Raw genomic sequence first — 22,358 nt, 5'->3', positions numbered from 1 at the left:
ACTGTTAATCGCACTAACCATTTATCATGAGCTTGCATAGAGAGTGCTATATAACACAGTACAATAAAATGTGTGAACATTCACTCTAAGGCTAATAGAACTGTGTCTGCTAGAATGGTCCAAATGGGAATTGTATGCATTCCGCAATCAGTGGTCATCGTCAGTAGGTGGCGCTCTAGGTCTGCTATCTTACTTCCCACGGTGTTTCACAGGAAATATTATTGTACCCACTGAAGAAGAGCAACAGCTTCAAAGGAAGGGGCTTTTGTAAAAGTCTAAGGATTATTTCGAAAGCAACTGACTAGTCTAATGCTTCCACGTTCACAACCTTTCATTTGAAACCAGTGGATAACCAACCCTTAACCTGACCTTACATCGATGCTCTGAACGTGCTCTATTATCTTCAGAACTCCTAGCATAATAAGATTTTGTCTAATTTTCCAGACTGGTAAATTAAGATTTTATTTAAAGTGGAGATAGATTTGTTTCTCGACAGTGTCCAACACTGCAAAATTATTTGTTTTAGCTGGAGTTTCTTTTAAAATATTCTTATTATATGGTGTACTAAGTTCGAGGTTTGAGCGTGTCAATCACTTTATTTCATTCTAGATCTGATGATAATTCTGTTTTATCGTAGAGTAAAGAACAGGTTTTACCCAGATGGTGCCTGACCAGAAATACCTCCGATTGTTTATTGAACGGGCTCTAAGGTAAGCCAGTTTATTCTGCATTTAGGAAGTTTTCTGTAACACATGCACCCACTTGCTTTTTTTTTTCTTCAAATAGTTTTTAATGACTTTTATAGGCATACTACAAACAGAGGGATAGTTCGAAAATTCAATATAAGACAATAGATGGTGCTTGGCGTTATTTATGGCATATCATTGGCACAGTCGATCAGGAGAGGCACAGCGAAAATGGGCACAGAAAGCAAGAAAGGTTGGGGTACAGACTGCGTAACGTTTACATTAGTAACAACCTATATTTCAGATGGAAAACATACTGATCGTGAATTGACACATGTAGACAGTATTGTACGTGAATGTATGAGTAAACGTTAGGTGAGATCCATTTATTTCGCTTAAGGGACCATCTTCATGTCATTTATATGCACAGCAGAATAAACAATCAACACGAGGACTGATAAGTGAGGTCATCCTCAGCGGCGAGTGGGGAAGGATCAGGCATGGGTCAGGCATTGATTTTAATATAGTTTGATGTTGTAAGAGAAGGAAATCCTGGGAACCATAGAGTAGGTTATATGAAGAACGTTTATTAAGAGTTAGTTACAGGTTGTTAAGATGTTAAGGTTCAGGGAAATAGCCAGGGCACAAGTCCTAAAAAGAGTAGTGGGGGGACGCTGTCACCAGAAGTGACGTCACGACAGGAAGTGACGACACGAAAGGTGGCTCCGATCTCGTCCCAGAGAGGCCAAAAAGGTGAAGTCCAGCTATTAGGCAGGGGGCACAGCGTCCACCCTGTAAAATAAGTGAGGAGACGCCGTCCACCCACGTGGTACCCCAACTCGAGCCCTGTAAATAGCTAGTAAGTAAATAGCAGATAGCATGTAGCCCCACCAGGAGCAGCATCCTTGTTGCTCAGCCCACACACTCCAACTGACACTCTACACCTCACCAGACACTCACGCATACCATTCCATCACCAAGTACTCTAGCATTCCACTACATCACCCAGCACTCATCCTGGATGAACAGCAGGGAAGGTGTTACCATGGAAAGGGTGCAGAGCAACGACTCAAGTCGCAAGATTTGGCTAGTTGAGGTCGTACGTATTGGGTAGTCAGGGTTATTTTTGTCTAAGGATATATGTCAGTCATCAGTAAGAGGTGAGAGAGCGCAAACTGATTTAAATGTATGAGTACATCACACTTACCTGTAGTAAGCACAAATCATGAGGAGAAATGCCATGAGTGCTAATAGTATCTGCAAATATATTCTGAATGTATAGCTAATATAGAGATTTAAGTAGAAGTGGAACTAATACAGAAATGTGTGACATTATATGATTTTATTAGATGTGATTATTTTTGAATTGCATGTCGTGAAGCTGCTAAAACATAAGATGGCAGGTGGTTAAACGCAGAACGTGGTAGGCCTCAGAGCCAGAGCTGGAGGGAAAGGGAAGGTGGTTCTTTTCACGACACAGATTATATTAAGGTTTTTGGTCATTGCATTAAATAGGCCATGATTTATAGAAATGTTTACTTAATAATAGAATAAGAGTATTAACATGCTTTAATTAATGAAGAAGTTGAATGCTATAATCATAATGAGAAATATTGTAGGCCTGAAATGTTTTAGCATTGATTTATACGTACATGTCTGGGCTGAGAAATGTTGCAAGCCTATTTCTTTTAGAAGTATATGAGAGTTGGGTTCTTGGCTACAGATATCTGTCTGCAACAGGAAAGGGGGGATGCAATTATAAATGAATGAATAGAGGTCTGTTCAGTAGACGGCCCAGACATGGAGGAGGGTTTTGGAATGTTTAAGGGGTATCAGCGGGCCGGAGAAGAGTCTGAGAAGCAAGGTCAACTCTAACGCATGAGGCCCAAGACAAAGCATCATGGAAAAAGCCAGAAGTTGCACCACGTGAGGGGCGTTCCGCAAGGGGCGTCTCAAATGTTGTTGACTGTTTTGTATTAGGGACAGTACCCCTGGGTGGAGTTAGAGCAGATACCTGAAGACCCTTTAGAGAGCGGATGGGTAGGCAGTGAGGGGTCATGACTGGAGAACTTTAGGTTTTCACCAAGAGACTTAGAGTGAGTGACTTCCCTTGGGGGTCATTCACTGCTGACACCTTTGTTAGGTTGGGATTTGGTTAAGTAGGGATACCATCTAGAACAGGGTAGGGACGCCTAACCTGTGTGTGTTTTCCTCCAACCTAAATGAAGGAGAGATATGCGTCTATGCTGATAGCTTTATTATTCTTAGAACTTGTGTTAGTGATTTCTGTTGCTCGTCTGAGGGCTTTTCGAGAGCACATGTATGTAATTGGACCTGTGTATCTCGTGAATCTCATTCTGAGATGCCTGTATTTGCAGCTCATTATATCTTTACAATAAACTTTGAAAACTAGAAGTTGTCCGTGATCTTTGGGAGTAGAGTCCTTTCTTGGGTGAACTAGCTTGGAAATAGGTGCACTTTCTTTCCTTACAGACAGGCAACAAAGGTTCAGTCGACCAGATCGAGGTTTGGATCAATAGATATAAGGTATCGATCAAAATCTCGCCCTTTCAGTTGGTAGCTATAGAGGATGGTTGCCTTCTTGAGGACGGTGACCTAGGCCAGGTTAGCTTACCCCAAGGCCCCTAGAGATCGATGATCGGGAGAACAGCCCGCTGGAGAAGATCCGGATGACGTGAGACAGAAAAAGCAGCAGTATCGGTTGAGAGTGAGTATAAAGGGTTATGCGTGTTAGATTGCGGTGTTTTGTATTGTATCTATGTTGTAATGTCTGGCGGAGTTGAATGTCTGTAGAGTGACTGTGGAACAGGTTGTGAGCGCGCGCAACCGGTGGAAATCTTAAGTTCAAGGAGAGCTTAAGTGGTTCGGGTGTATCGGACACCCAGAGTAATTGTCAACTAGTGTGAAGGGGGTCATGAGGTACCATTGATCACCCGAGAGACCGAGATAGGGGGAACGTAAGAGTGAGTGCGTGAGTAACGGACGCTGGTCGGAAGTTACTGTGTGTGTAAGCAACCTATCAGAGAGACGATAGACATCTCGTCAGTTGTGTTGACAATTACAGATAGACTGTGGACGTACAGTCGAGAGAAGTGACCGCTTGGTCGGAAGTAGTCATTTTTCGGTGTATGAATGGGACGCATGCATAACCGGGAGACGAGTTGAGAAAGGAGGGGTGCTGCTGCGAAGCGGAGAAAAGTGACGTCAGGTGGTGTCGCGCAGTGATTGGCTGACCGGAGAAAGACCGCGCTGTGATAGGCCAGCTAGCGAAGACGTCAGACAGGGTCGCGACGTGATTGGCCGACAGGAGAAAGACCGCGCTGTGATAGGCCAAGCTAGCAAAGCCGCGACAGGATTGGTGGATTGTCATCAGGAAGTAAACAGAGTAGCGAGGCTGGATTTTGTGCGCATAATTATGAAGTGTTTTAAGTGGCTGAAAGCGCTGTTTAAGAAAGAGAAGCGGGGATCGTATGAAGGGGAAGAAGCCCCGCCAGAGGGTACGCCAGCTCGTTATATGGCAGTAAATGTTGGGTTGCATACGATCCTTTGGATATCAGAGTGGAGTAAGATTACTGAAGGAAATGAGGAACTGACGTTCCCGAAGTACGGGACGTTCAGATTAGAGGTGTTACATCGATTAAAATCAGTCATGACCTCAATGAGACCCTTGCCTAGACCAACCCAGTTTGAAGCTCTTGATGCATGGCTTAGGGCAGCGCATGAAAAGAATATGAACAGACGACAAGAAAGGGTGAAACGATCGGTAAGGGCAGTACAGGATGCCAGGTGGGATGCGGATGCTAAAAGATGGAGAGTGCATAACATGGAAGTAAATAAACTGTACCCAGTGTTAGAGGCGCCAGTAAATAAAACCCCCCTGGAAGAAGATGATGAGAGCGAAACAGAAGATAGCTTGATAAACAGATTATTGACAGACAGGCCACCCCCGTATAATAGAGCAGGGGGAGAGGTCGAGAAGAGTGAAGGAGAAAAGGGGGGCAATGCAGGAGAGCATAGACCGCTTCCCAGTTCAGAGTGGGATCCTGAGCCAAAGAAAGAGCTGTCCCAGCCTAGTCAGGTACAACAGGTAGTCGGAAGGTTTGTGGTACAAAGAGCGCCGGAAACGGAAAGCGCCACATCCTACCCATTACCAGATGCACTACAGGTACCTGTTACCATAGGTCCTATAATATCGATATATGACCAAGAGAGAGCAAGAGGGGAAGAACGGGTACGGAAAGATAGAGAAAGAGCAGAGGAGGCAAGGAGGAACGATACCACTAATTCCCCTAGTCAGATGCCGATACCCAGAGAGTGGAGTACACCGATGCACACAGCAGGGGACCCGGGAGGAGATCCTGGGGGCCCTAGATGGCCAATGGATCTGAGGGGATCTGGACGAAAATCCTTTCAAGAGCTAAATGAGTACATGAAGCAGTGGGATGAGGCAGTGAAGGCTCAAAAGAGCATCAATGCTGCGGAAGCTGAAAGGGAAAGTCAGGACAGCAGAGCACGGACTCACTGCGGGGCTGGGGAGAGTAGCCCGGAGTGGGACTGTAGAGGGAGTAGGGGAGTCACCCATTGGGCCCGGAATGGAGGTAGAACAGACCTGGAAAACAGGGGCCCCGGGAGTGAAGGGGTGGCGCGCCCAATACTCAGTGAAGGGGAGAGGAGAGCACAAGAGTACAGGAACAGCTTTAAATGTCCACACTGTGTGCCCGGCACCAGAGAACTGAATGGGAATTGTGAGAGGTCGCACCATAGACCCTGTGATGATGGAAATGAGCGCAGTCCAGGGAATATGGGGAACCAGGAAGGATCGTATCGGATACTGAGCGATACGAGGCAAAGGGAGGGTAGCGACCAGAGGGAAGATAACAGAGAGATGTGCGGTGAGAGGAGAGAAGAAGAAGAGAGTGGGCAGAGCAAGAGTAGGGGTAACAGGCCCGTGTTCCATCACCTTCCAAGATCAGACGGCCGAGCATGGGACCTAGAGAGATGGGAGCAAGGGAGGCCACCCATTAACTCTCCCGAGCCCAAACGTAGAGCTCGAAGTTGGGATGGTAGGGAGACCAGTGAGCCCCCTTCGAAAGACATATTGCGAGCTGAGATAAAAGCCAAGAGACTCGATGTTTCCAGTTTAAGGTCAGACCTGGATGACATGGTAGATGGTACCCTGCCTTTAGAAAGAATGGAAATGTATGAACAGGATGAAATACTGTATATGGCAAAAGACATTACTCGAAAAGCGAGAGCAGTCCATGAGAAGTTAGTCGAACTAGCAGGCAAATATATGGTGGACTTGTCAAGAACCAAAGCATTACAGGGTAACCACAGGCTGCATTACACAGATCGAGACCTAGATGAGAGGAGAACGATTGGGCTGAAAACGCACATAAGGGAACTGATTGCTGGAATAAGGACATGGAGGGCACTAGATAAGTGGGAAGAGAGGTGGTCCAAGAAAGGGACCGGCAGGAGAAGCATGATTGGTATGACACCAGGACAGCAGGGAATAGAAGCTTACCCTTTGCGTGAAGTTGCAAATGGGAACTATGTACATGTCCCTTGGAGTAGGGGAGATTTAGCTGCTTTTACCACCTCTTTCCCCAAATTACGTGAAAGCCCAGTGGAGTGGTACAAGCAAGTGGAGAGATTTGTAAAAATCTCAAAGGTTCTTTGGATAGATCTGAACACGCTGTTTGACATTGTAGTACCAGGCGATCTGTGGACAGCATGCAAGGTTAGCGCTGAGTGGCCCACAACGGAGCCAGAGAGAGATGCCAAGACTAATGGGCCGTCAGAGATTGTGATGGCAAAATTCGAGAGAGTGATGACTTGGCTGAAAGAGAAGGTGCCAATGCAAGACATAGATTGGGTCAGAATAGACCGAACGAGACAGGAACCCAAAGAGACAGTTCACGAATATTACGAGAGATTGCTGAAGGCGTTTAAACAGTATAGCGGCTTGGATGTAATGGATCCAAAAGACATAGGGCAATTCGTGTCCAAGTTCGTCCTGGGACTGAGACCGGATATTAGTTTAATGATTCAGCAACACTCGATTTGTTGGCAAACTAAACCCCTAGATGAAATACTGAGATATGCCAGGTACTGCTGTGATGAGATAGATTCCAAGGCTAAGAAACTAAAAGAAAAGTTGATGGTGGTACAGATGCAGGCAGCAGGGAAGGGGGGACAACAGCAACAGCAGCAAGGGACAGGTACAGGAGGAAAGAAGCAGTACAGTCAGAACAAGGGCAATGAGGAGAGTTCCACCTTTAGACCCAGAATAGATATAGCTGCCTTGAAGAAAACGACTAGGTGCCACCAGTGCAACGAGGTGGGGCATTGGAAACGCGAGTGCCCTTACAATGTAGAGATAGGAGAGCAAGAGATAGAGGAGGAAGAGGTCCAGAGCGCGCCTACAAGAGGGGTAACGCCATACCAAGGAAAGGTGCTCAAAGGGGGGGGGGCTCCTCCCCGAGCCCAGTTCCCGCAACCTCCTCGAGTAGGGAGTATGGGTAAGACCTATAGACAAATGCCCCTGTTTGTGGAAGGGGAAGAGTGCTATTATGTGGACCCATTAACCGGACAGAGAGTGGAAAGAGAAGACTGCACCCTCGGGGCAGCCTTGGAGGTAGATCAGAGGGGACCCTATGTGGAAGCAGAAGTAGCAGGGTGCCCTACGACATTTCTGGTGGACACAGGAGCCACTAGATCCACGATCAGATCAGCTGCAGTTCCAGACCTGCCCATGTCTGGAGAGACTATACAGGTGGTAGGGGTCGCAAACAGGAGAATAACCAGCCAATTGACAGAACCGGTGCAGGTGAAAATAGGGAAGTACAGTGATGAGCACCAGTTTGTGGTTTGCGATTCAAGTCCTGTGTGTCTGCTAGGAAGAGACCTGTTGTGTAAATTGAATTGTACTATATACTGTACACCTCAGGGGGTGGAGGTATTGACCAATGATGATGATGCAGATTTCAAAGTTGCAAACTCTAGGATATGCGTGGAACTGTACCCTACTTTAACAGTCGAGGAGCTCCCCTGGGACTTGAGAGAGACAGTGGCATCAGAAGTATGGGATTTCACTGGGGAAGAGATTGGATTGGTCAAAGGGGTGGACCCAGTGAAAATTGTAGTGAAACCGCATGCTGAGTTCCCAAGAACACCCCAATATAAATTGACTCCAGAAACGATTGCAGGCATAAAACCCGTGATCGAGTCCATGATTAAACAGGGAATACTGAAAGAAATCGTGGGTAGTCCATGTAACTCCCCGATTATGGGTCTGCAGAAACCAAATGGGAAATTTCGGATAGTACAGGACCTGCGAAAGATTAATAACATAGTCGTTTCATGTTGTCCAGTGGTACCGAATCCATCAGTGATACTGTTTCAGATTCCATTCCAAGCTGAGTGGTTCACTGTGATCGATCTTTGTCAGGCTTTCTTTTCGATCCCTCTGGACGAGGAAAGCCATTTTCTTTTCGCATTTAAGCTGGAAAATCGCGTCCTAACATGGTGTCGTATCCCTCAGGGGTATACAGAGAGCCCATCGATCTTTAATCAGCTTTTGAAGAAGAATCTTGAAAGTCTAGTGCTGCCCCAGAAGTCAGTTCTGGTCCAGTACATAGACGACCTCCTTGTGGCGTCAGAAACAGAAGAAGCTTGCAGGGAAGACTCCATTGCTTTGTTAAATCACCTAGCTGCCAATGGGCATAAGGTGTCCCCGGGAAAATTGCAATACTGCCTAACAGAAGTGCAGTACCTAGGACACAGAATTGAGAAAGGCAAACGAAAAGTGTCACCAGACAGGATAGAGGCGATCATGAAAATGAATGCGCCTAAGACACAGAGAGAGGTCAGGATGTTCCTAGGGATGGTGGGTTATTGCCGACAGTGGATCGTGAACTTTTCACTGAAAGCAAAGCCCTTGCAAAAACTGACGCACAAGGAGGTGAGTGATCCGGTACCATGGGACAAAGACTGTTTGATGGCGTTCCTACAGCTGAGAGAGGACCTGTGTCGTGCTCCGGCATTGGGAATGCCTGATTACACTAAACAATTTTTTCTTTACTGTTGTGAGAGAGAAGGTTGCGCGTTGTCTGTGTTGGTCCAAATCCATGGGAATGCCCGTAGACCAGTTGCTTATTTCTCGGCTACTTTAGACCCAGTAGCCGCAGCGTTGCCCGGATGTCTCAAATCCGTTGCTGCAACGGGTGTCAGCATTGAGAGATGTGAAAATATCGTTATGGGGCACCCGTTAGAGGTGTGCGTGCCACATTCTGTTGAACTGTTAATGACCAGGACCAAAACACAGCATCTGACCAACAGTAGGCTCACGCGCTATGAGCAAGTTATTCTTGCTGCAGAGAACGTGACCCTCAAGAGATGCTCTGTTTTGAACCCTGCTACATTGATGCCACTTCCAAATGATATTGAGGATGATGATGAATATACAGACCATGACTGTCTCGATGTGACTGAACTATGCACCAAACCCAGACCCGACATCGTGGATGAGCCACTGACCGACCCAGACGAAGTTTTCTTTGTCGATGGCTCATGTGTAAGAGACGAAGTTGGGCAGTTGAGAGCAGCTTATGCTGTTTGTACAATTGAAGGAGTTGTGGAAGCTGGGTGCCTGGAAGGAGTACACTCCGCTCAGGTAGCCGAGATTATTGCCCTGACACGTGCTTGCTTGGCAGGCAATCAAATTCGAGTCACCATATACACCGACAGCCAGTATGGGTATGGGGTAGTTCATGATTACGGGCAGTTATGGTCTCAAAGAGGGTTCATGACTTCTTCAGGCTCTCCCATTCGCAATGGAGAGTTTGTGCGCCTGTTGTTAGAGGCATTGCAATGCCCAGCAAGTATCGCAGTTGTAAAATGCACCGCACATACCAGAAATGAGGACTTTGTTTCGAAAGGCAATAGATATGCTGATGAAGTTGCGCGGTATTGCGCGGAACAAGGGTACTCTTTCACAGAGGTGGATGTGGGTGGAATAAATGTAAGAACTGAATTAGCCATGATACTGGAAACTGTTGATACTTGGGATGAACTGTCAACCATGCAAGAAAATGCTCCTGATTCTGAAAAAGAAACATGGGAAAAGGCAGGATGTGTAATGGGGGAGACCCATTTTTGGGTCTCAGCAGACGGCAGAGCAGTGTTGCCCAATGAGATGGTGAGTCCAATGGCTAGGCTCATACATGGTCCCGTACACTTAGGGAGAGATGCTATGCTGAGAGTGTTTAGACAGACTTGGTACAATCCTAAGTTTAGAATAGCAGCAGAAGCAGTGTGCCAGCGTTGTGTGACTTGCCAGCAGCTGAACGTAGGGAAAAGAACACCAGTTGCACTAAGTCACATAGGAAGGTCTGGAGGTCCATTCAATCGAATGCAGATAGATTTCATTGAAATGCCAAGGTGCAACCGCCTCCGCTATGTTTTGGTGGTTGTTTGTGTGTTCTCCAGATGGGTTGAGGCATACCCTACACGTAGGTGCGACACCCTCACAGTGGCCAAGTTACTGCTTAGAGAACTCATTCCTCGCTTCGGGGTGCCGGCCTTTTTGGAATCAGATAGGGGAACACATTTTAACAGCGAGCTTGTGAAGATGATCTGTGTAGCGCTAAATATTGACCAAAAGCTGCATTGCAGTTACCGACCAGAAGCCTCAGGAATTGTGGAACAGATCAATGGAACGATCAAGTGCAGGATAGCAAAAGTTTGTTCCTCAACGACCCTGAGTTGGCCTGATGCCCTGCCATTAGTCCTCATGAGCCTTCGTAGTACCCCAGACAGAAGAACAGGGTTGTCACCACATGAGGTGTTAATGGGGAGAGCAATGAGGCTGCCATCTATTCCAGCTACTGCACTGTTAAATATCACAGATGATATGATCCTGGACTATTGTAAGGGGCTGTCTGACGCAATGCGTTCTGTGTCTCTTCAGGTACAGGCTGCCGAGGTTCCAGCGTGCCAGGGCCCTTGCCATGACCTGTATCCTGGGGACTGGGTCCTGGTGAAGAAACATGTGAGAAGAAGCTGCTTGGATATTCGTTGGCGTGGGCCCTTCCAGGTCATCCTGATCACAAACACAGCTGTAAAGGTGGGAGGCCTGCCCAATGGGATCCACGCGTCACATACGAAAAGGGTTCCAGCACCTCTGGAAACAGCTCCTCTCTCGGATAGACGTCCAGCAGAGGACCGAGAAGCCATAGAGGGGGCTAGCCAAGCTGTAGAGGTGCCAGCGGAAGCAGGGAACGAGTCTGACCAAGCTGAGGACGGTCAGTACAACAGCGAAACAGAAGACGCTACAGAAGGAGAAAGTAGCTGGGAGTACGAGTCTGACCCTGACAGGTCTGAAAGAGAGCGAGAACAGACCAGAAGGAGAAGGAGTAGAAGGGCACGTGGAGAAGCTAATTGGCCGCAAAGACGGAGCTCTAGCCTGAGGTCAACTCCAGAAGCAACCCTTCCTCCGATATCAGAAGACTCAGACCCAGAAGAAGGTGCTCAGGGCGCTGAAGCACCGGACCGAAGAAGGTCAAGAAGAGTGCGTGTGCCTAACAGAAGATACTCCACACCTGAGTGGACATATCTGGCGACAAATGTCTGTGAAACCGGAGACAGGGAGGATCCGAGCGGTGGTGGTGTCCAGTTCTGAGCCCATTATCACCGTGGAAATACGACTGTTGGTACCCGGTGTCGAACAAGAAGGGTCACTAACATTCATGCTCCCCAGACCTCCCCGCCTCAGCAAGTTAAAACACATGTTCCTTACAGAATTGCAATTCCCCGACTTTGGTACAACGATAACTGCACATGAAGAGCACAATCTTCGTTTGGAAATACTGAACTATGCTATTGAAGCTGCAACCACAAATCTGATAGTAGACTGTTAACGAACTTTGTAAATAAAGCAAGCAGAAAAAAAGAAGATTACCTAGCGCCCAGGAAGCAGAGAATTTTAGGGAACTTCCCTTGAGTGGATGGAGAAGGGCTAGGGTTGTCTTTTTTTTTTTTTGAACTGTTAAAGGACTTTTGCGAAGAAGGTTGTCAGCCTCCAGTTGTGTGGATTCTAAAGACAAAAGGATTGAAAAGAGACTGTAAAGGAACGAGAGGAAAAGAACTTTTTGCTAAGATAAGAGAGAGCCAGATTGTCTGACGAAATGGAGGCCGGCACCCCGAACCGCAGAGCTAAATGTATAATAGGTACCCTAATAGTAGGAGTGATAATATTAATAGCTTTAGTAGTAACAATTTCTTATGTAAAGGGACATGAAGAAGAGGTAAAGGTAACTGATGTGAGTTCTGTAGTAACGCTTACACCTATTGTTGCTGGTGAGAAAAGGGAAAACACTCAAGAGAAAGCGTTATTAGCTGCAGAAGCCCGCAGGTTACATGTAGACGAGTCCCAAGGAGACTTTAGGTCAAATGCTTATGCTAAACTCTTGTATGAATACGTGGATGCCATGGAGGTTAAGGATTGTTATGTCTGCATGCAGTTGCCGGCATCTGTAGACGAGGGTATTAGATACCATCACCTCCCTCTGACATATGGCATTACATGTAGCTTATTGCTTAGTATATTTTATGAGAGAGATAGTTTTGAATACTATTTCTCTAATTATGATTCAGTGTTGCCGGAAGTCCCAAATTATAAGCAGATGAACAAATGGGACTACTGGAAGAGTGAAGACAGATTGGCCAAGTTCTTCATTCCTTGGATTACCTTAGATACTTCACATGCCCGTAGAAATAACCTGACATGTAAGGTGTCAGAAGTCGAGAAGAAGTTCATAGGGCAGGTGGATGATCGTTACAGGAGACAAAAGATTTTGAAAAAATCAGGACAAGGGAAAATAGATTGGACCGAGGAAGAGAAGTCACATAAGAGAAAGGGTAGTAGTGGTCCAATAGCTTTAGATAAAGCGCAGAGAGGGAAGTTATGTCTTCACCGAGCCAAAACGTATTATGAAAATGTATACGTGGGTGAAGTGGATTGTGAACATGCTTTTAATTTAGAGTACTACACTAAGGATTTCCTGAAGGGAATGCAAGTGATTCCAAATGTGTATTTTGTATGTGGAAGAAATGCTTACGTGAGACTACCTGACAACTGGTATGGATCATGTTACTTGGCAATTGTCTTCCCCAAAATATATCATGCACAAGACTTAGTGATCATTGAGGGTCAGACATCATCGAGAGGAAGGAGAGATGTAGGTGATGCCGAAATGGTTGGAGATGTCTTTGGAGCTATGTTTCCTCTTTTGGGAATAATCCTTAATGATGTTAAAATTAGACGACTGGCAACAGTTGTCGACAGGTTGTCTGCCAGCACTGCTCAGTCCTTAATGCTGGTAGAAGGAGAGATGCAATCGATAAGGGCTATGGTTCTTCAAAATCGTCTTGCATTAGATGTCCTACTAGCAAAAGAGGGCGGAGTCTGTAAGGCTTTGAAGGTCCAGGAATGCTGCACTTACATTCCAGACAATTCGAAGCCCCTTGAGAAAGTTATTAAGAACATAACTAGTATTCACAAGGAGATCGAAGACTTGAGTAGAGAAAATGTCTGGGAAAAGGTGGGCCACGGAATGAGTACAGTTGGAGGGTGGTTTTCCACCTTAGGCAAAAGCTTTGTATGGTATATCCTAAAGCCTATCATCATAATATTGATCTGTGGGATAATATTGTGGGGATTGGTGAGGGTATTCAAATGGTACAGAGCAAGAAGGTCAGAAAGGGCCCAAAGAGAGCAGCTGCAGAGATTGGCTGCCATACAAGATAATCAGTACAGGAGCCTGAGAGCTCTGGAAGCGCAGAGAATGCCAGCAATAACTGCAGTTTAAATGTTAGTGATGACCCCGAGAGGTCATCAAAGGGGGGAACTGAGAGAGCGCAAACTGATTTAAATGTATGAGTACATCACACTTACCTGTAGTAAGCACAAATCATGAGGAGAAATGCCATGAGTGCTAATAGTATCTGCAAATATATTCTGAATGTATAGCTAATATAGAGATTTAAGTAGAAGTGGAACTAATACAGAAATGTGTGACATTATATGATTTTATTAGATGTGATTATTTTTGAATTGCATGTCGTGAAGCTGCTAAAACATAAGATGGCAGGTGGTTAAACGCAGAACGTGGTAGGCCTCAGAGCCAGAGCTGGAGGGAAAGGGAAGGTGGTTCTTTTCACGACACAGATTATATTAAGGTTTTTGGTCATTGCATTAAATAGGCCATGATTTATAGAAATGTTTACTTAATAATAGAATAAGAGTATTAACATGCTTTAATTAATGAAGAAGTTGAATGCTATAATCATAATGAGAAATATTGTAGGCCTGAAATGTTTTAGCATTGATTTATACGTACATGTCTGGGCTGAGAAATGTTGCAAGCCTATTTCTTTTAGAAGTATATGAGAGTTGGGTTCTTGGCTACAGATATCTGTCTGCAACAGGAAAGGGGGGATGCAATTATAAATGAATGAATAGAGGTCTGTTCAGTAGACGGCCCAGACATGGAGGAGGGTTTTGGAATGTTTAAGGGGTATCAGCGGGCCGGAGAAGAGTCTGAGAAGCAAGGTCAACTCTAACGCATGAGGCCCAAGACAAAGCATCATGGAAAAAGCCAGAAGTTGCACCACGTGAGGGGCGTTCCGCAAGGGGCGTCTCAAATGTTGTTGACTGTTTTGTATTAGGGACAGTACCCCTGGGTGGAGTTAGAGCAGATACCTGAAGACCCTTTAGAGAGCGGATGGGTAGGCAGTGAGGGGTCATGACTGGAGAACTTTAGGTTTTCACCAAGAGACTTAGAGTGAGTGACTTCCCTTGGGGGTCATTCACTGCTGACACCTTTGTTAGGTTGGGATTTGGTTAAGTAGGGATACCATCTAGAACAGGGTAGGGACGCCTAACCTGTGTGTGTTTTCCTCCAACCTAAATGAAGGAGAGATATGCGTCTATGCTGATAGCTTTATTATTCTTAGAACTTGTGTTAGTGATTTCTGTTGCTCGTCTGAGGGCTTTTCGAGAGCACATGTATGTAATTGGACCTGTGTATCTCGTGAATCTCATTCTGAGATGCCTGTATTTGCAGCTCATTATATCTTTACAATAAACTTTGAAAACTAGAAGTTGTCCGTGATCTTTGGGAGTAGAGTCCTTTCTTGGGTGAACTAGCTTGGAAATAGGTGCACTTTCTTTCCTTACAGACAGGCAACAAAGGTTCAGTCGACCAGATCGAGGTTTGGATCAATAGATATAAGGTATCGATCAAAATCTCGCCCTTTCAGTGGTGTATGGTTTTATGGAGGTTTGAAGTGGTTTGTGGAAACATCAACTGAGTTCCACATGCTTCTGTGCGATATGTGCCAAGGGAGCACTGTAGGGAGATGTCGACACTTCTTAGAAATGTGAGCCATTTGCGGCACTTGTGGAATGAAACTATGCCAAAGTTCTTCCAATTGGTGAGAATGAGCTTACAGTCAACAGCTAACATTGGGTCTAGTAGGTCCCTATCTGATAATAAAAATGTATTAAAATTTTTTATTAGAGGGTCTAGTTGTCTGAGAAGTATATAAGAGAATTTGCGCATGGAAGTGATGTGTAAACTGTTTTTGATGAATGCAAAGACACAATCCCAGTAAGATTGGAGGATGGGGCAGTCACAGAGCATATGCGCAAGATCGACTATTTGGTCACTACTGGTCCACCACTTGGGGTCTTGTGTGAGATCAAGTTTATGAGCCTTTCTGGAGTCCAGTAGTATCTATGAATGATCATGTATGTAGTTTGAGAGAGCATTGGAGATATATTGTTTTAGAAAGTGGACCTATACATATATGGTCCTAGTCAAGATTTATGTTACTTTTGGAAGCCTGTGCTTCCCATTTCTGTTTGTTACAAATGTTGGTTCTGTGGGGTTTAGGAAAGAGCAACTTATACACCTTGGAAACAATATGTCCCTCTTTGTCCATTATAATAATGAGAGTAGGGAGCAAGGAGATGCTTTTTAGAGATACATTTCGATATCTGGACTGCTGCATACCCTTCTGGGCCAGGGGCTTTGCCCGTTTAGAGTCTTCTAATAGCACATGCTATTTCTTGTTTTGTAATTGGCCCGTTGATTGTTTCTATTTCCTCAACGGTTAATTTTGGTATGTTTCCTTTATTTAGGTAAGCTTGGCATTTCTTATGGTCCAGGGAGGTGTTTCTTTTATAGAGGGTTTGGTAAAAGTCTTTAAAGACCTCATCAATTTTAGTAGGGTTAGTATGGATAGCAACTTGGTCGTCTTTAATGGCGTTAATGGTATACTTTTGCAGTCTATGCTTTAGGTATGGTGATAAAGTTTTATCTGCTTTGTAGGCTTCTCAAAGTCAAATACTTTTTTGTTTGTTGATCCATATACCTGCCCTGGTACCTATTAGTTTTTATAAAAGTCCAGGTTATCTAGTCCGAAGCGATATTGTAACATGGAGAAGGGAAGAGGGAGGTTACTATCAAAGATGTTGTTGATCAAATGTATCTTTTTTTCCGACCAGTTGGACCATAGTACAGGTTGACTATCAAGTTTAATTTTGGGATTGAGCCAAATATATGACAGGTTAGAGTTAGACTGACAAATCTTTATTTTCGAGAGGTAGTCTATCCTAAGGATAGCTCTCTTGGTGTTGTCCATGATAGATTAGATAGAGTGTGGGAGTTGGGGATTGTGCATTATTGGGTATGCGCTGATAGTTTTTTTTGTTTAGGATTACATTTTCTAAATTTACCAAGACCGCTGTATTATCTGCATCCTTAAGAAACCAGTCGGTGCCCTGGTTGTCTTGCCATAAGAATTTGTTGAAAGTGTTATCTAATTTAGCTATAAAGTCTTCTGAAAAGAACAGAGGGAACATACTATTTAGGTAATTGCCTAAAGGAGGATTTATCCTTTTAGAGACTCTGCCCTACCAGGATAAAACTTGGGTGACCATCCACATAGGAATTTATAGATCTTTTTAAGTAGTGAGTCTTCATTAAACTTTTTAAAGTAGTGATGAGTGATGAAGTCACTAGAGAATTCTACTCCTAGATATTTAACCAATTTTAATTGCCTTGCAAGGCATGAGTCTCCAAGGATATCACTATTTCCTATATCATTAAGCAGTTTAACCATAGATTTGTCCCTATTAAGTGTGTAGACTGAGATCTCAGCAAATCTTGTATTGATGTTATTTGCGTGGAAATAGAGGAGGGGGCATCCTCTGTACTTTTTTGTTTGTTGATCCATATACCTGCCCAGGTACTTATTATGTTGCTGTATTAGTATTTTTTCTGGACAATCTCATTTAGAATATTATTATTTTTTTTTAAATCTTTTTATTATTTTAAAGCAAAAAAAATAAACAGACATATCCGGTGCCTTACATACATCCAATAATGACAGGGTGAATTGGTACAAAAAAAATCCAGGATAGACGTAGAGCAACAAATATACTCGAGAGGCTCGCACAATTAAGCACAAAACAAAATGCGCATCAGTATAATCGGTTAACAGTTTAGTTGCGGGTCCTCAATACCTTCCCACCCATAAAATCGAAACGGCAGGAGAATCATGGCAACCAGATATTAGAGGTTAAGGATCAAAGTCAGGATATTTCGCCAATATTACGAGACAAGGAAAGACTGAGAAAAAAAACAAAAAAACATATGGGCGATAACAAAAAGTAAACAATAAACCCATCCCCCCACCCTGCACCCCTGCAAACGGCTATCGCCTAACCCCCAGTAGCAGCGTGCCTGTTGCCCCAACTAACAAGGTTCTAAAAGAAGAATCTACCGAAGTAGAGAAGAGAAGTGGAGGAGGGCATGTTCGTACAGGCTCCAGGTCGCCCCTCCCCCCCGCCAGAACCAAGGATCCCCAAAGTGAAGTCAAGAAATCTATCAGATAGCAAATATGTATCTCAACAAGGGGATCTTCAAACACCACCCAGCCTTACTATTGCATAGGTTTAGCAGATCCGGTGCCCATCGATACTTGAGTCAAACCCAGTCCTTTGATATCATCCTTGCCCCACCCGATCAGATACATGAGTCCCCTCCGGATAAACCACCTCTTCCACTGGACAGTCCGAGTATGAAAAGACTGTGATAAAACTCAATGCAAGACAAAGTAGTAAAACGATAGTGCCGTGAACATCGTCAGGTCCAGAGACTCCCTTCCCCGTTATGAACTCCCAGCGTTGAGTCGTCCGCCATCTTAGCGGCTCAGATGCATAGGGAAGTGGCGCAGTTTCATTCCGATAACAATTCTCGTCAAAAGTTTCTGGAGTGAGAACATCAATTAGTCCTTCCATAGTCGGCAACGATCGTAGGTTAAACAATCCCTTGGTGGCATCAAGCTTGTGTATATCGTCGAAAACACTGGCCCAAAGGCTCCGATACCTCACACGATAGGGGGTCTATTTCCGTCATCAGAATGGCCATTTGGGTGTCTCAGTTGTCGCTGTTTCTTGTAGTGGAGTAAGGTTCGGTCCAATTCGTTCCATCTCAGCCAAGCGCGCCATCATCGTCTGAATGCGATCTTCAACGTACACATGAATTGATTCAATGGCTGCCAACACAATTCGTAGCGACGGATCACCCACATTCCGTTCCACCACTCTCCGATCGGTGTCGATCATGATCGCTTCCTCCGGCAGGCCGATGTCTCAGAGGGGGACGGGCGAATAGGGAACGGTTGATTGCAGAGGGAGACTTATCAGCTGTTTCGATGATATCGTAGGGCCGCCAACGCTGGCGGAGATCCAAACCCAGAGAACACCAGCGGGCCCATTACCGGGTCACCGGGCAGGGCCCCCGTCCACAGCTGCAAGCGTTAATTTGTCACCCCTCCTCTGACTTTCAGCAAGGCTGCCAACCGTCATCACATCAATCCGAAAAAGCGAGGAACATTTTTTCTTTCCCCCACTCCGGGAGACCGGACCCAATTACACCACCACAGCCGATGTTGTTGAACTGAAACCAGGATGGGCCAGTACTCGAGACCCCGGCTTCTGGACAAATCTAGACCGCAAACTTCCACTCAACATATCTTCGTCAGCCAAGCAATTAGAGATCTCGGGAAAGCACCACTAATCTCACGGCAGGTTCATACACACTGTGGCTGGGTGCAAGAACAGGATAAATATCAGGATATTCCGGCGGGAGTGAGAGGTCGGCGGAGCCGGGAGCCTACGCGGCCATCTTGATCTGTTATGTTTTGAATCTGATTTAGAATATTATTATCCTTAGTACAAATGTGTTGTTTTGCTAGGTCAGAAATGTGTTTTTCCAGCTCTAAAAGCTTATTATTTGCTTCTTTGTTCATGTTGGATCTAATCTTGAGGATTACCCCTTTTAGTGTAGCGTTCAGAGCGTCTCATCTAGTGATCTCATAGGATTTGTTAGGTATGTTGTCTGCAAGGAAGTTCTGGATTGACTCCCCAATAGCTTGTACATTATTATGGTGTTTAAGAATCTCATCATTGAATCTCCACTGTGTTTGTTTTGGGTCAAGAGAGGTCAGTAATGGACATAGTTATGCAAGAGTGATCTGATACCACTTTAGATTCGATTGGTGTTTGGTCGACCTTAACGATGGAGAGGCCGGAGATTAGTAAGTAGTTGATACGGGAATATGACCTCTATGGGAAGGAGTAGAAAGTATAGTCCCTGTCATCTGGGTTTTGGGTTCTCCATGCGTTGACAAGATTGAATCTAAAGCATTGATTTTTAAGCGCTTTATGGCTTTTGCTAGGACAGTATTAGAACTGTGAGTTCTGTCTATTGTGGGGTCCATGGCAAGTTAAATTCACCTGCGAAAAGGATAGTTGAGGGATCTGGGATAATTTTTAGCTGGGAACAGCAGGTCATTCCAAGTGGGTGGGTCATCTGCTGTTGGTGCATATACTTTGACCACAAATAACTTTTTAGAGAGTTTGGATAAGATCCATGTATCCTGTTTGTCTGGTAAATGTTTGATTGTATTTATTCCTGAATTCCTAGCAATCAGAGTCAAGACTCCATTTTCCTTACCAGTAGTTTTGAATAGAAGTGATATGTTTAGAATCGATCTTGGTGTCTTGAACAAGAATTATATTCCCCCTGAGTTTGTATATATAATCAAGATTTTTTTTTATTGGGTGATTGATCACTTTCATATTCAATTAAATTATCTTGATATTCTGTGGAGAGTTAGGCATAGTTAGGTATTAGAAAATTGTGGTTCCTGGGCAGGAACCAGTGTTTTCTTCAGAAAGTTGTGACTGTAGGTCATTTAATTTAAAAAGCGCTCTTGTTTCGACTATAGTTTAATGCAGCATCTGGGGTTGGAAGCAGGATAGTATTGGGAGGACCTCTGTGTCTTTGCTTATGGATTGACACTGTGTCCTGACCGTACTGTGCATATCTTTGAGTTGATAAGAGGATGCACACTTGCATTAGATCGTACCATTTCTTCCTAGCATTGACACAAACAGAAGACGATAAACAGAAAAACACAAAATTGAAGAACAGAGCACAAAGGATGGTGTATACAGCCAGTCCAATTTATCTGGGCCACCCCCCCCTCTCACAAAGAATACAAAAGGAATGGCGAGAGGAGAAAACACTCCTCCACAGCAATGATATACCAATATCAAACTGTAGGAAGTGCCTATACATTCATAGAACTGACATGGTTAACTGTTTTATCTGTAGAGAGAACCAGTGATTTTTGCCTGGCCATACCTTTATTCAGCAGTGATAACCTCTATTGGAAAACTGGATAACGATTGGATAAATTGAACATACAAGGGTGTGAGCATCATATAGTCTTAAAAAATGATTAACAGGTCTTGGAGGGACCTCTAGTGAATATTAAAGACAATCCTTACCTGCCTGGCGAATTGTTTTTAGGGATACCCAAAGTCCTCATGAATAAAGGCGATAACCGAGTAACTTTGAGGTATTTTGAGATTTTATGGATCCCGCCCTGTACAGTAAGCTCTATGTAAGAACTCCCTCCTACCGCCAAGTCTTTGCGGAGGTTGAGTTCACCTTGGTAGTACCATCTTACCCGGGTGGGGAGAGGATGCCGATGATGAAGCATGACACTACTATGTGTGTGAGACATCCTCTTACAGTAAAGATGACCTTCCCCTTTTATTCTGACCCCCACTGAATATAGTGATGACGGATGGCCCCTATGGAAATGTAGGACGTGGCCATCTTTTTATATATCTGTGATTTTTCTGCACAGGCACGCTACTTCTTGTGACATATGATTTGTGCACAGGGAGATCGTATGAGTGTAATGTCCTCCTCCTCTCTATTTTGCGAAATAAGCAGGACGTTGCTGATTTGCAATTTTCATGAGTATTTTGGATAATACGGGCAGCAGAGAAATAGTCCTGAGATCAGACTGAATGGTGGTGTTACTTGGTGTCACTTGTGACAATTTTCATGCGGTGTACTCGCTGTAATTCTTCTTTCCTGGTCCGCGTCATCAGGAGAGGCCGGATTGCACAGCCATTTGTCTCGCCATTCAAGCGCGCTCCTGGAAAAGAAAAAGTTTTAATGAGGCTGAGGATAGTAGATTAAGCCAGAAATTGCCCTGTAAGGGTTAAAGTAGACTATAAGTGATTGTAAAAAGAGACATACTAGAATGAGCAATACTTTCAAGGCTTGTAGACAAATAAGGCAGGAACAAAGCTGTTTGAAAGTCTGATAGTCCTTAGACTTCCCTTCATGGATATTTAAGAATACAAGTCTTTGTAAACTTACTCTTCATTCAGCTCCTTCTAATTTTCAAACTGTTATGTTTTTTTGTTTTATCATTGTAATCCACAAAACTTTATTCCTGTTTTCATTTTTTTGGTAACAATATATATTTATATGTGCATTTGTAACAGCATGTGACAGGATATGTGCTAATACTGCTACAGTGTTGATACCTCATATTATTGGTTCCAAATCTGACAAGGTTAGTGTAACTATAATCTCTACACATGAGAATTAAAAAGCATACTCATCCCTCTTCTTTCAAATTGGTCTAGTATGAGGTCAGGCCATCACCCACTCTAAAAGTGTAATATGCAATGTGTAAGACAATAGTAAGAGGTTCAAATATGGCGGTCATCATTGAGGCCCAAAACACAACAGGAGATAACTACCCTTACTAAAACTAATCTCAAGTCCTTCCATTTCTCATTTCCAGAGATCCATGTGGAAAGAGACTGTTAATCACGCCTAACATGTGCGTGTAGGGAATCTGTTGACATAGGGTCACCTTCTGATAGCCACATTTCCCCAAAGGGTTTAAAATTGTGGGTGTCAGGTTGGACAGGTATGACCAAGGGAAAGCGTTAGGAAGACTTGGGAGAAAAATAGTTTGGGACTGTAGCACATCAACCCTTTGTGTTGGTAAGATGATGCTTGTTGGGTGGATAATATCTGAGGAATACATGTTGCAGAAGAACCTAATGAGTATGACGGAAATACCTGAAGAATTGCTTGTAGCAAAGTTTCCTGGTAGCAACAGAGATCTAAGGTATACACAGCAACAGGAGAAGTAGATTCTAAAAAGTCCCCAGCAGGAAGAAGAAGTAACTGAAAA

General features: G+C 44.3%; 1 protein-coding gene across 1 annotated transcript in view; it reads left to right on the top strand.

Annotated features, from left to right (window-relative positions):
- The window catches only part of CASS4 (Cas scaffold protein family member 4), a 289,095-nt gene that overhangs the window by 43,557 nt on the left and 223,180 nt on the right, over positions 1-22,358 (top strand). Inside the window, exon 2 of the mRNA XM_078652004.1 lies at positions 638-710. The gene's annotated coding sequence lies outside the window, so the exon portion shown is untranslated. The remainder of the gene's footprint in view (positions 1-637; positions 711-22,358) is intronic.

This window comes from Lissotriton helveticus, chromosome 7 (assembly GCF_964261635.1).
Source record: "Lissotriton helveticus chromosome 7, aLisHel1.1, whole genome shotgun sequence".
Lineage (NCBI taxonomy): Eukaryota > Metazoa > Chordata > Amphibia > Caudata > Salamandridae > Lissotriton > Lissotriton helveticus.
The sequence above is the reverse complement of the archived record's forward strand: the minus strand, read 5'-3'. Positions and strand labels throughout refer to the sequence as shown.